This window comes from Salvelinus fontinalis, chromosome 13 (assembly GCF_029448725.1).
Source record: "Salvelinus fontinalis isolate EN_2023a chromosome 13, ASM2944872v1, whole genome shotgun sequence".
Lineage (NCBI taxonomy): Eukaryota > Metazoa > Chordata > Actinopteri > Salmoniformes > Salmonidae > Salvelinus > Salvelinus fontinalis.
The window spans coordinates 42233125-42245010 of NC_074677.1; the positions used below are offsets into that span (position 1 = coordinate 42233125).

At 41.9% G+C, this 11886-nt stretch overlaps 1 long non-coding RNA gene across 1 annotated transcript; it reads left to right on the forward strand.

Moving 5' to 3' along the window:
- Window positions 1–2178: 2178 nt before the first annotated feature.
- On the forward strand, window positions 2179–4248 carry LOC129868724 (uncharacterized). The gene is made up of 2 exons (XR_008761799.1): window positions 2179–3173; window positions 3414–4248. It is a non-coding gene; the product is annotated as an uncharacterized LOC129868724 (long non-coding RNA).
- The last annotated feature ends 7638 nt before the right edge of the window (window positions 4249–11886 follow it).

Sequence of the window (11886 nt, forward strand, 5' to 3'; positions counted from 1 at the left end):
GAGACATGTTGGAAAACAAAGATAAACCTCTCTGCACTCATCAGTCCAAAGTAGTGCACTATATAGGGAATATGATGCCAGTTGGGACACAAAACTGTAAGAGGAATGCAAGACTGCTTTAAAGAAACAGCATAATTGCTCCACATTACACTGTACATTATCTGCTCTTACATTATATCTGTGTAGTAGTTAAAAGCATTGGGCCAGTAACCAAATGCTCACTGGTTCGAATAACCGAGCTGACTGGGTGAAGAATATGTTGATGTGCCCTTGAGCAAGGCCCTTAATAAGGCCCTTAACCTTAATTGCTCCTGTAAGTCACTCTGGTTTCCCATTGACAGTTAGCATAAGTTGTAAAGGATTTTGGACTATTGCTGCCCAATTTTTACATTCTCATGTTAGCACTGGTATTTCATATATTGCACAATATATGACAATATATTACAGTATATTACTCATTGCTCCTAGTGATTATGATATTTTGGGTCTCTGACCCCTCTTTTCTACTTCTCTCTCTTTCTCTCCCTTACTGATTGACTTTGGCTGGGTCCTGGTGGGTGTTAGTCTTTGTTCGCTGTGGGTTCTGGGTGGTTCTCAGGGGTTCTTGGGGTTCAGTGGTGTATGGGGTTATGCCTACCATGTCTGTCTGTTACCCTCTCTCCCTTGCTTCCTCACCCCTCTCCCCAGAAGGGTGTTGGCCTTTGTCCTCTGGGGGTTCTGGCACGTTCTAGGGGGTGCTGTATGGGGCCTTAGTCTGGGGTTGTGCCCATGTCTGCTTCGTCTGCCTCCCTCTTTGTTCCCCCGGCTGCTCCAGAGAGGGCCTTAGTTCTCCATGTAGACTAGGCTTTCCAAATGTCACCCTATATAGTGCACTACTGTTGACCAGGGCCCTTTGGGGGATGGGGTACCATTTGGGACTTAGTCTAGGCACTGCGACAGCCAGCCAGGGGACTTGGCAATGTGTGTCCTGAAAGTCAAATGTGTTCATTGAGATTCAAGTGGTGGCTGTGTGAGGCTGAGGCTGAGACTGTGGCTGTGGAAGAGAGGAGACAGCAGACCCTTGGCAGGGCTCAGACAGCAGACTCAGGCAGAAAAGAGAGAGTTCCCATTATTATTTACACAGCTTCTCCCTGACACTACTTTAAAATAGGTTATTTCACGTGTTGGTGGGATGGAAGGGGGTACAAAAATGTACAAAAATACCTTTTATTTTCCTATTCATTTCAATGTTATTATTTTAGACCAGGCCACATGCGTACTGTTCAAAATAATGTTTTTGTATGGTAGGGTACATTCATTTTGTCATAAAATATCATTTAAATTCAGGCCTATTCATTGTAAGGACTGGAGCATAATTAATTTGGAAAAATTCCATCAATACAAAATAGTTGTCAAGGCAAGGGTCTTTGGCGGATCATTTTTGTTACTACATTCAGACATATAAAGATACCTTCCAATAGACTGAAATGGGTTGGCTGACAGCAGTACACAGATGGGATTTTTAAGGTCGAGGTAGTCATTTAAAATGCCGGACCATTTATAATTGATAGATGTCCAAAATGTGGATGAACAATAACCTAGCCTACTAGTCTGCAATTTTCATGTTTTCATGCAGCAACAAATTTACTGCCAAACCAAAACAGAGAGAACGCAAAAATATTACTAATACAATTTTTTTTTAAATTTTTTGTATCAATGTTGTGTTTTTAAAATGTGTATCAGCCGAAATTTCATCAGCTTGGTAAATATATCCCCCTAAACATCGGGAAGAAATTAGGTGTTAGCACGTGCGACACTGAAATGACTCCCTCTGGATCCAGAATCTCTGTGATTTTCATATCCTGAATAGTATTGAAAAGGTTAAAGATATTGGTCATACATTCAGACAGAGAGACACAAAACCAGCCAACCAGAAAATACATATCACTGCATCAGGAGGAGATTAGCTAGATGGAACTGCCAGACCGCGTACCAGATAGGCAGATAATATTTTGCCAGACTCGAGCATCATCATACAGCCAGGCACTACTGGCACTACTAGCAGCATCCTCCCTGCATGGCAGGCTGGTCCAGGCTGACCAAGGCTTCTTCCTATGGGGTGACGACACAACTGTGCGCCATTGCTCTGGCCTGACAGTGAGTGAATGGGACAAAGGGTGTGTGAGAGGAAGGAGACTAAGAGAGAGAGTTGCTCTGTTGCAGCAGGGTGAGAAGGGGTGAGGCGGGGTGAGACAGCCCTCTCGTGACAAGCGCTACTCTCCCTCTCCGCTAGCTGTAGCTCTCCCTCTGTCTCTGTCCGGCCCCGGCCCTCAGCCATTTTGGAAAGGGGAGAGAAAAGTGGCCGCTTTCTCTCTCTCTCTCTCTATGTCTTTCACTACGTGGCGTAGATTGGAAAGGCTGGGGCTGAGGCGAGGGCTGCTCTGTTATGGAGAGGGCGGAGGAGAGGTGAGAAGACTCACTAGGCAGCTGGCTCGCTCGCATTTGGGGAGAGATGGGAGACATGTTTGCAGAGAAAAGTCCGGTGCGAAAAGCAGTCATTTTCAGTATTCACCTTTCCTTTGAAATGTCTTTTTTTTTCTCTCCTCAATCTTCTGTTAAGCTTCTATTATTTTTTGATCTTGTACTTTCTCACACTCGCTTTTTCTCTCTCTCTCTGTCTCTCTTTCTTTCCCCCCTCTTTTCCTCTCTAACTTTCGCTCTGCTTTGAACATTTCTGGGTAAATTTTTCCCCTGCCTGTTCGAGGCGATATCTTTTTGTCATCCCCTTGTTCGGTTCAATTCAGGGGAGTTTAAAACAAAAGGAAACGTCCAACGTTTTGGCACAGCTAAGGAGAGTCAGAACCGCAGCCAAGGACCCTGCTGGGATAAAAAAAAAACAGGCAGAATGAAGCAGCGCCAAAAAAAAAAAGAAAACACCACCCTTTCCTTTGCATGGTCACAAATTCCACTTTCTCTGTAGCCAGCCCTGAGCAGCTACAACAGCTCCTCCTCGACCACATCTCACCGTCTGCATTCAACCTTACGCCGTCTCTAGCTCGCCGTAGATTTTTTCAAACTCCATCTTGGGGGTTTGGGTTTTGTACCCCTGTTATTGAGGATAGGACAGCAGGACAGGAGGGTGAAAGGAGGAAGAAAGAAAGAGGGGGACAGTATCTTTGCTTCAATTTCAGCCGGTGATTTGCCGATATTCTCTTGTTAAAACAATGCTGCTATTATTGGGCTTTTATCGCTAGTAGTTTCTGAACTCTTTTTTGGGTATACTGACGTTGGGATGTGTTTGTGACTGTGTGTTGTATGTGCGTGTGTGTCTGGGTGTGTGAATGTGTGTGTGTGTGTGTCTGGTTTAAGGGTGTCAGACAGACTCTTTGCTCTCTTCACAATGTGGTTGTAACAATTTGTGTGTGTTGTCCCAGGTCCCTGCTGTATTTTCACTGAAAGAGCCGGCCTACTCTGTCCACCAAGCCTGACTCCATTTTGATGCCAGACGAGGAGACGAGGACTGACCAGCCCTTTGGTTCCCACACCATGTTGGCTCCAGCCCACACCATTGGCTACCCACTACCACACCAGTACGTTGGCATTTCTCTTTTCGTATTTCTGTATTTTTCTATTCATTTCTCAATTCATTTCTCTCTTGGTCTTGGTTTGTCGTGATAAGTGCGAAACTGGACCTATGATTCTGTACCTCTCATTCTCTCATGTTCGACTGACCTTACCCTATAGTACCTGTATTGTTTTTAACGGTGATTGTGAATTCCTATATTTCTCGGAGATAAGTACGGTAACATAAATAAAGCGAATTAAATCTCTCCCTCGTGTGCATATTCACCCTCAGCTTGTGAAAAATATTTGACAGTGATTGTTCTGAAAGATAGTGTAGTGATGTACATAAATGAAACGTGGCATTTTCAAATCAAAAATATCTTTCAGAGCCATGTTTTGTTTTGATTTACAGTTCGCTATGACAATTGAATGACCTTTTCAATTTGTAGTTGAATGTCACACGGTCTATCATTTCTGTTACACACCTTAATCAAGAGGTGTGCTGTGTTTCTGTGGTGATTAGAGTGACAAGGTGGCTCAGCAGAACTCATTGAGTTCATTGATTTACTGTTAATTCATGTGACCTTTCATTTGACTGTTGTCTTATTCATTGTTTAATTATACCTTCTGCACTATCCCCTGGGGTGACTTTCTCTATAGCAGTTATTAAAATGTCTTTATATAAGAGCTATGGCCAGATTTAAATCCATTTTAACTCGTTTTTTTGTTGCAATTCTGCATTGCAGTATTTCTTCAACAAATGTACTCACACCCTGACATTTTATTAAGTGGTAACAGATATTATTTGCAAAGTCTGTATAGGTCCATTTTTATATTACAATTCAGAAATCAGGAAGATGGGCAGACATATCTGAAATGAAATATTTATTGTTCGTCCCGGATACTTGAATGATTTTTCCTGGCTACCTCTTGAAAATAATGAATATACGCTAACATGAAAATGCAATAAGGCATTGTAATAACCAACATACTATTCTCTCTCCTCCCTTTTGATATTTTGATATTGAGAGGCAAAAGTATATGAGTCACATAAGGGTTATACAACGTCAAGCGCATATGACAGTCATGTGTCTTGTCCACTTCATTGTGCCATATCACAGGAGATCCCCAATCTTTTCTCAACTGATAAGTGGTATATAATACATTTCAGACGGACAGATTTTGAAGGTCTCGTTCGGTTGTCAAACAGAATAGTAGTGCAGTGTATCAACCCCGGCTTGTTATTGAAGGTAACATTCGATAAAGAATATAAAATCTTGCCTCAATATATTTTTTCAGGACAAACGTTTGATACCTCAATATATACTCAAGGATGGGCCCATTATCTTATTGTCAACCACCACAATCATATTAGTCTGAACCTGTATTCAGGCAAGGTTTCCATGCGCTTTCCTACATTTCTTGACTTGCCTAGTTAAATAAAGATTAAAAAAAGGGACTTGAGGGATCATTTCAATTTGTGTATGAATGATTCTAACAATTGTCCTTCACTGTGGTACATTTTTTGTTAAAGCCAAAGTGCAAAAAAATGACAAGAAATGAATGAGGAATTACCATGAGATTTTAAAGAGGCATTGCATTTAAATACGTGATTTCCTGTATTTTTTAGATTAGATTTCCACACGATGAGGTCTAAATAACAATCTGAAATTGTAAAAAGTATGATAATACACTTTTTGTGTATGAGCTTGTCGGGAAAAAAATCCTGGAATTCAACCTGTTCAGGTGGGATCATGACATCATAATGTGATCTAATTATAATAGACCAATGACTGTTCACCTGAGTAAAAGGGTGGTCTCTAGACCATCCTATCAGCCAATCAGGGGCTGTGAACGTAAATATCTTAAAATTAGTTTCCTAACACCCACACGATCAGACTGAGCATTTCAAGGGCCAAAGGAGGCTCAGGGAAATAAATAAAACATATATTTGAAGTTATTTTCATGAAATAAACACACAGTGATGATTTAAAACGTACAAAGATGGCATGGGGGATTACATGTTTGGGGGAAGTGTACATTCCTAAACAATGTTGACAGAATTTGTATTGCTCTTTTGTTAGTGAGGTATTCTTTCATTTTTTATTACTGACAATTGATTGTGTTTTATTGTGTGATGTTTTGTTATTGCGTTGTGCCATGTCGTGTTTCGTTGTGTCGTGAAGAGCCATGTTCTGTGCGCGAAGACTGTGTCCTTCAGTGGGTTTTCACTACTTAGATGTCCAGCAGATAGAGTGGATATAGAGAGTATAGAACTATACAGGAGACAGTCGTATACTATATTATATACTATACAGGAGACACATTTCCTCAAATGATGACGCATGACCTTTAGGAGGCATTCTGGTATTCTATGTTTCCTTATTGTTCTCTGTCAGACACAGAAGGACTCCTGACAATGGATTAAAAATGATAACGTTATCATTAACATGTTTCCTAGTTTAGACAAGACTATCCCTCATCTTGTTTAGTCCCCGAAGAGAACTTGCCAGCTGCCACAAACCCGTAGATCCGAACTTGTGGTGACTGGCCGCACAAGCTCGTGTCTATAGGTATGTGTCTGTGTGGCCATCACAGCACCCCTCTCTGACCTAGGAGTATACAGTACAGGTAGGCTGTAGGAAAGGTATTGGAATACCGTATCAGGACGATATGTGATAACCTTATGGAGAGGCAGGGCTGGGGCAGGGTGGGGAGAGGTACTTGAGGTGAAAGGTTAAATGTTAACATCCAGTGGAGCCCCACCCTTAGGACAACCTTATTGTACAAGTGACATACCTCTATTGGGCTCCTGCATGAGATTTTCCATCCCTATTCCCAAGCCTGTCATATTCCTAATCCTCACTTTACACCTTTTTGCTACCCCCCACCACAGCCTTATCCCAAATCTCATCTCAAAAACCCAGTCTCCTGCCCTACTCACCACAGCTAACACTCCCAGCCATATCCAGCTCAAACTCCAACTGTACTCATTTCCCCTGTCTTTCAACCTCACACCATCTACCCAGCCATATTCTAAACTGCTGCCCCCCCCCCCCCCTCCCCCCGTACCACTACACCTCTGTACCCCTCACCCCCAAATGTATAATGCGGTACAAGTTTTTTGTACCGGTACAAGTTTTTTTCTGCCCACCCCCCCATGCAGGCAGTGTTCCCGCAGGTTGAGGTAGTAGGTTGTATAGTTCAGAGTGACATCACAGGAGATAACTGTACAGCCTCCTAGCTTTCCCTGAGGAAACGCCAATCATCTGCCGGAAACTGCTGAAAAAAACATTAAAAACTGCTGTCAACATGGGTATTAGTATTCATGTGTTTTTGAGTCATAAATTTTGTTCCGTGATTTTTTACAGATGATGTGCTGTGTACACTGTTAGATCAGGGTTTAATGTTATCATATGTCAATCAATACAGAATTTATAATTCCATTTCAATATGACATTATGATTGAGCTGTTGCGCAATCACTCAATATGTTCATGAAATTTGACTTATGTCAGTTTAAGGACACCCGTCAAAGACAAACAGATGTATCCTCGATTCCCAATACAGCTTGGAAATGAACTCATATAAATTAAGAACAGTGTAATAATTAACATTTGACAAACTAGTTTTTTTGAATTCTGTTGTGTTTGTGTGGGTGTGAGATATCGTACTTTTAAAAACAGAAAAAAAAGAGCGCGAGACAAGAGTACAGTAAAAGAGAGGACGACAGGAGTCTAAGACTAGCACATGTATGAACACGCCAGGGAGTGAGCAGCGAGGCTTGTGGGAAGGACGTGGTAATGAAAGAGATTCCACTAGGGGAAAACCATAGAGTAGAGAACAGTAGGGCCGCAGGCAGCTGGGGGAAGAACACAACGATCTGTAGCCAATTATGTACAAAGTTCAGATGCACTTCTTCCTTCACCTCTTTACCCAAATTACATCATGGTCCCTCGCTTCAAAGCTGTGCGGTAAGGACTCTGCTGCATGCTGGGATCAAAACCTCTAGACAACTTTCATTACTGTACACCACAGAGAACAATATAATCTTACTTAATATGAATGTATAAATGATGATTAGCAGACGCTTTTATCCAAATCGACTTACAGTAGTGAGGTCATTCATTTTTAGTACAGAGAGCTTTGGACTATAAGGTTCTAGAAGCACATTTAGTTAGCCTTGTTATGTTCAATATTCTTTACTAGATAACTAATTTGTTTAAATTCCCCAAAACCTGAAAGTTACCAAAATTCTGGTAGTTTATGTAGTACTCTAAATACCCAAATTCGTGTTAAGATCAAAATAATGCAAGATAGAAATTGCTGACACCATTCAAACCAATGAGGGTTCAGGACTTTAAAGTAAAGGATCTCAGAATCATATTCTTGCATTTTAGATCCTTAACATTCCAAGCACTCGTGGTCCCAGTGGGAATCGAACAAGCAACCTTGGGATTGCTAGTATAACGTTCTTACCAACTGACTCACCGGGCCACGACAGACCTACAAACTCACCCGACTGATTGAATAATGTTAACTGCACATTAAATCATATTTGATGACTATGAACATCAATTTCTTAACATATAATTTCCCATATGCCTTGCTAAACAGGTGACTAATATTTATGTCTGTAACACATACTACTACACCAGCGTGTCCGTCACTGGCTGCGGGCAGCCTTTGGTAAAATAAAACACACACACACACATAATCTCTCCCTCCCTGCTCCGTTTTTAGTTCCGTTAGTTATGTGGGTCGACTCACACGTTAAACTAGCGATCTCAGTTCATGCATTACACACATTCTTACCTCGCTCCAGTAACAGCTTGTTATGGTATAAAGAATACACACACACACGCTTTCATGTTTAATTTAATGGACGTTTATTGTACTTATCAATGTTTTGGATGTGCGCTTTGTTTGTTTCTGTTCCATTCTTTCCATCTCTGTAGCTTCCGGGTATGCTGGAATAAGGACCCGAGCTACGGCAATCCTGCAGGCTTTGTAGTGCCTGTCCAGAATTGCGCGTTCATGTGTATGGGCGGATTGGAAGACACCATGTCAGTAGTGGTGGGGTTATATAAATGTGTTATATATTGTACTATATTCAATTATGCTAAACTGATTGCAAAGGTACAATGAAGATAATTCCTAAAATGTTTGGCTGAGTGGAAAATGTATGCTTTGATGTTTGTAATGGCTTGATTTGTATGTTTGGTATGTTCTTAAGGGGAGGGGCTTCCCCCTACAAAAGGAGCCTCTCAATTCAAGGGGGCCTTTTCATTGAGTTGTTAATGGGACTGCACTGTTTAGCTGTCCCCATAATGTATACTTTTGTGGCAGTACTGGTTTCTTTCGGAATCACTATGTAAATGAACGCCCTTGCACAGAAGTGCTTATGCAGGTCCGCCATCATTTTATTTGGTACATTTTAAGTTTAATGTAGGCTTAAGTTGCAGTTAAGGTTTTTCAGTTTAGCCTTCTGGCCTACTCTATCGGATAGAGTGCTTGGGACTATAAGATTCTATCAACATTTGTCAACATTTCAATTCAAATAAAAGTCCGCCACGTGCGCCAAAAACAACAGGTGTAGACCTCACAGTGAAATTCTTACTTACAGGCCCTAACCAAGAGTGCAATTTTTAAGTAAAAAATGGGTATCAAGTGAACAGTAGATAAGTAAGGAAATAAAAATCGACAGTAAAAATACAGTGAATAATAACAGTAGCGAGGCTATATACAGGCACCGGTTAGTTGGGCTAATTGAGGTAGTATGTACATGTAGGTATGGTTAAAGTGACTATGCTTATATGATAAACAGAGCGTAGCAGTGGCGTAAAAGAGGGGTTGGTAGGTAGTCCGGGTAGCCAATGTGCGAGGGCACCAGTTAATCGGGCTAATTGAGGTAGTATGTACATGAATGTACAGTATAGTTAAAGTGACTATGCATATATGGTAAACGGAGAGCAACAGCAGTGTAAATGTCCTGTTCTATTCAATGTTCTCTACCTCTATAGTACTCTAAATACCCACATTTGTGTTGTTAAGTTCAAAATAATACATGATAAAAAATTGCTGACACCATTCAAACCAATGAGGGTTTGGAAATTTAAAGTAAATTGTCTCAGAATCATATTTTTGCAGATAGAACCTTACAGTCCCAAGCTCTTGTGGCCCCAGTGTGAATTGAATGTGCAATCCTGGGATTGCTAGCATAACGTTCTTATCAACTGACTCACACAGGACCACAGACTGACCTCCAAACTCACTCAATTCACTGAATAATGTAAACTGTACATTAAATCATCTTTATAATGAATATGAACACTACCATCATTTCTGAAGGCTTAACCTACCATTTCCCATTTGCCTTGTTGAGCAGAAAGCGACCAATATTCAGTTCTGTAATCTCTACCACTACACCGACTTTTGTCTATAATGAGCTGAGGTTTATTACAAAATGCAGGAAGGTTCAACAAGTTCAGTCTATATTTGTTGGGATTCCAATTTTGGATGTTTATAGGTTTACTCTTCAGATGCCGTAATATGTTAGTGTCATCTATCTAACAATAGCTCTGTTCTCTCCTGGGTGGGGACGTGACTCTCCTAGACACGTCTTTACTGTGAGTTCAGTGACACATACTGGAGTATGTGAACACATTTGATACATTCGTGCCATCAGTCAATTGGCCTTGCACTGTGGAAACATAAGCACCGTGTGATACACTGACACCAAGTCTGATACTGTTTTGCTAAACTGAATGGAGACCACAGACCAGAGCGACGTTTAAAAAAAATCCATCGGACAGCTCTGAATCTCACTGTTCTGTTTCGTACTCCATTAGCTTGGACTGGCCTTGTTAGGCTTGTCCGGTCCACCCAACCCAATAACTTTATAGCGATAGATAGCAGACTCATCTATATATTTGTACCATTATAGCATTTGTGACAGCCTGGGCAGCGCCATTGAGACTACAGCCTATAGGAATCCCCACCCAGTTGACTACTTTGACTACTTTAACATGGCGGAGGCATGGTGGAATCCCTCAATGGCTCTTTTGGCCACTAGAGGCCTCTATCATTCTCTATGGTCTCCCTCCCATTCCCCAGGGCAGCAGGCAGCCAGGCCAAAGTGAACCAGCGGAACGCCCCATGTTGGTTCGAGGTGGTAGTGGTATGAAGTTGTGTGCCGGGGTGGAGTGGGGAGTGGTGTGACGATGAGAGAGGGTTTCCGCTCGAACTCTCTGTTCTCGGTCCCAAGGCCACCGGTTAAGGTGGGAGGGTAAGGGTTGGGGGAGGGGGAGGGGGAGACTGAGAGGTGAAAAGTTCACGGCTCCTAGACGGGGGAGGGGAAGGGGGGTGTACAATGAAGGGGAGGTAGGAATGTACATTAACCCCGCTGACTTACTCTGTCACAATTTACGACCGTCTCGCCCGGTGCTCAAAAAACAGGAGGGGATATGACAACATATTTTGTCAGTGAGTGTGCGTGTGTGTCTCTTATTGTGTGTGTGTGTGCTTGTTAGTGTTTGCGTGTTCCCCTGTCTCTCACGCTCTCACTTACCCTTTCTGGGTGTTAGTAAATGGCTGTCAATATACTGTGGCTGCTGTGGTGTGGAGCGTCTAATATTAGCTGGTTGTGTGTGTGTCTGCTTGTGCGGGCTGATGGATGAGAGTGGCTCAAGGTGACAGTGATAAGGGGTGGTTAGAGAAAGAAAAATACAGGGATTCTCTCTCTGCCATACAAAGATGATTTGAGCACAAGACCAATTGTGGACTCCTGCAGCTGCATGTGATGTGATGATGAGCACACAGAGCATGTGATGTCTGTCTGTGACACAGTGAAGGATTGGCTTAGCATGGAAACACATAGGAATGGTTATCTCTAAGGGTGGACACAGCTAGGCTCTACCCAATGAATCGCAGATATATCTGCAAGAGAATGTGAGATAAAGTGAGTATATGATGAGAAAGAAATTGTATTCACCTGTCACCGCATGTCTAGGCTAGACACTATCGTGTTATACGATGCTATAACTGTTTCCATTATTAGCTTTTTCTTATGGATATGATATTGATACATTTAATGGAAAATAAGAGAAGTAACAAGGTACAAGGCGTGAGAGAGAGAGGGAGTGTGGACGTTGATTCTGCTGTCATTGATTTGTGCCCTCTGCATGTCGTCCCTCAGCAGTCCCTGTCGCTGCATTTCTCTCTTTCCTCTCTCCGTCTCTCTCTTTTCATCTCCTGTTTAAATTAAAACATTTACCGGTCCTAAGCTCATGTTGATAAGATATTTAGACAGGCAGGCACATCACATAAAATAGTTTATATCTTT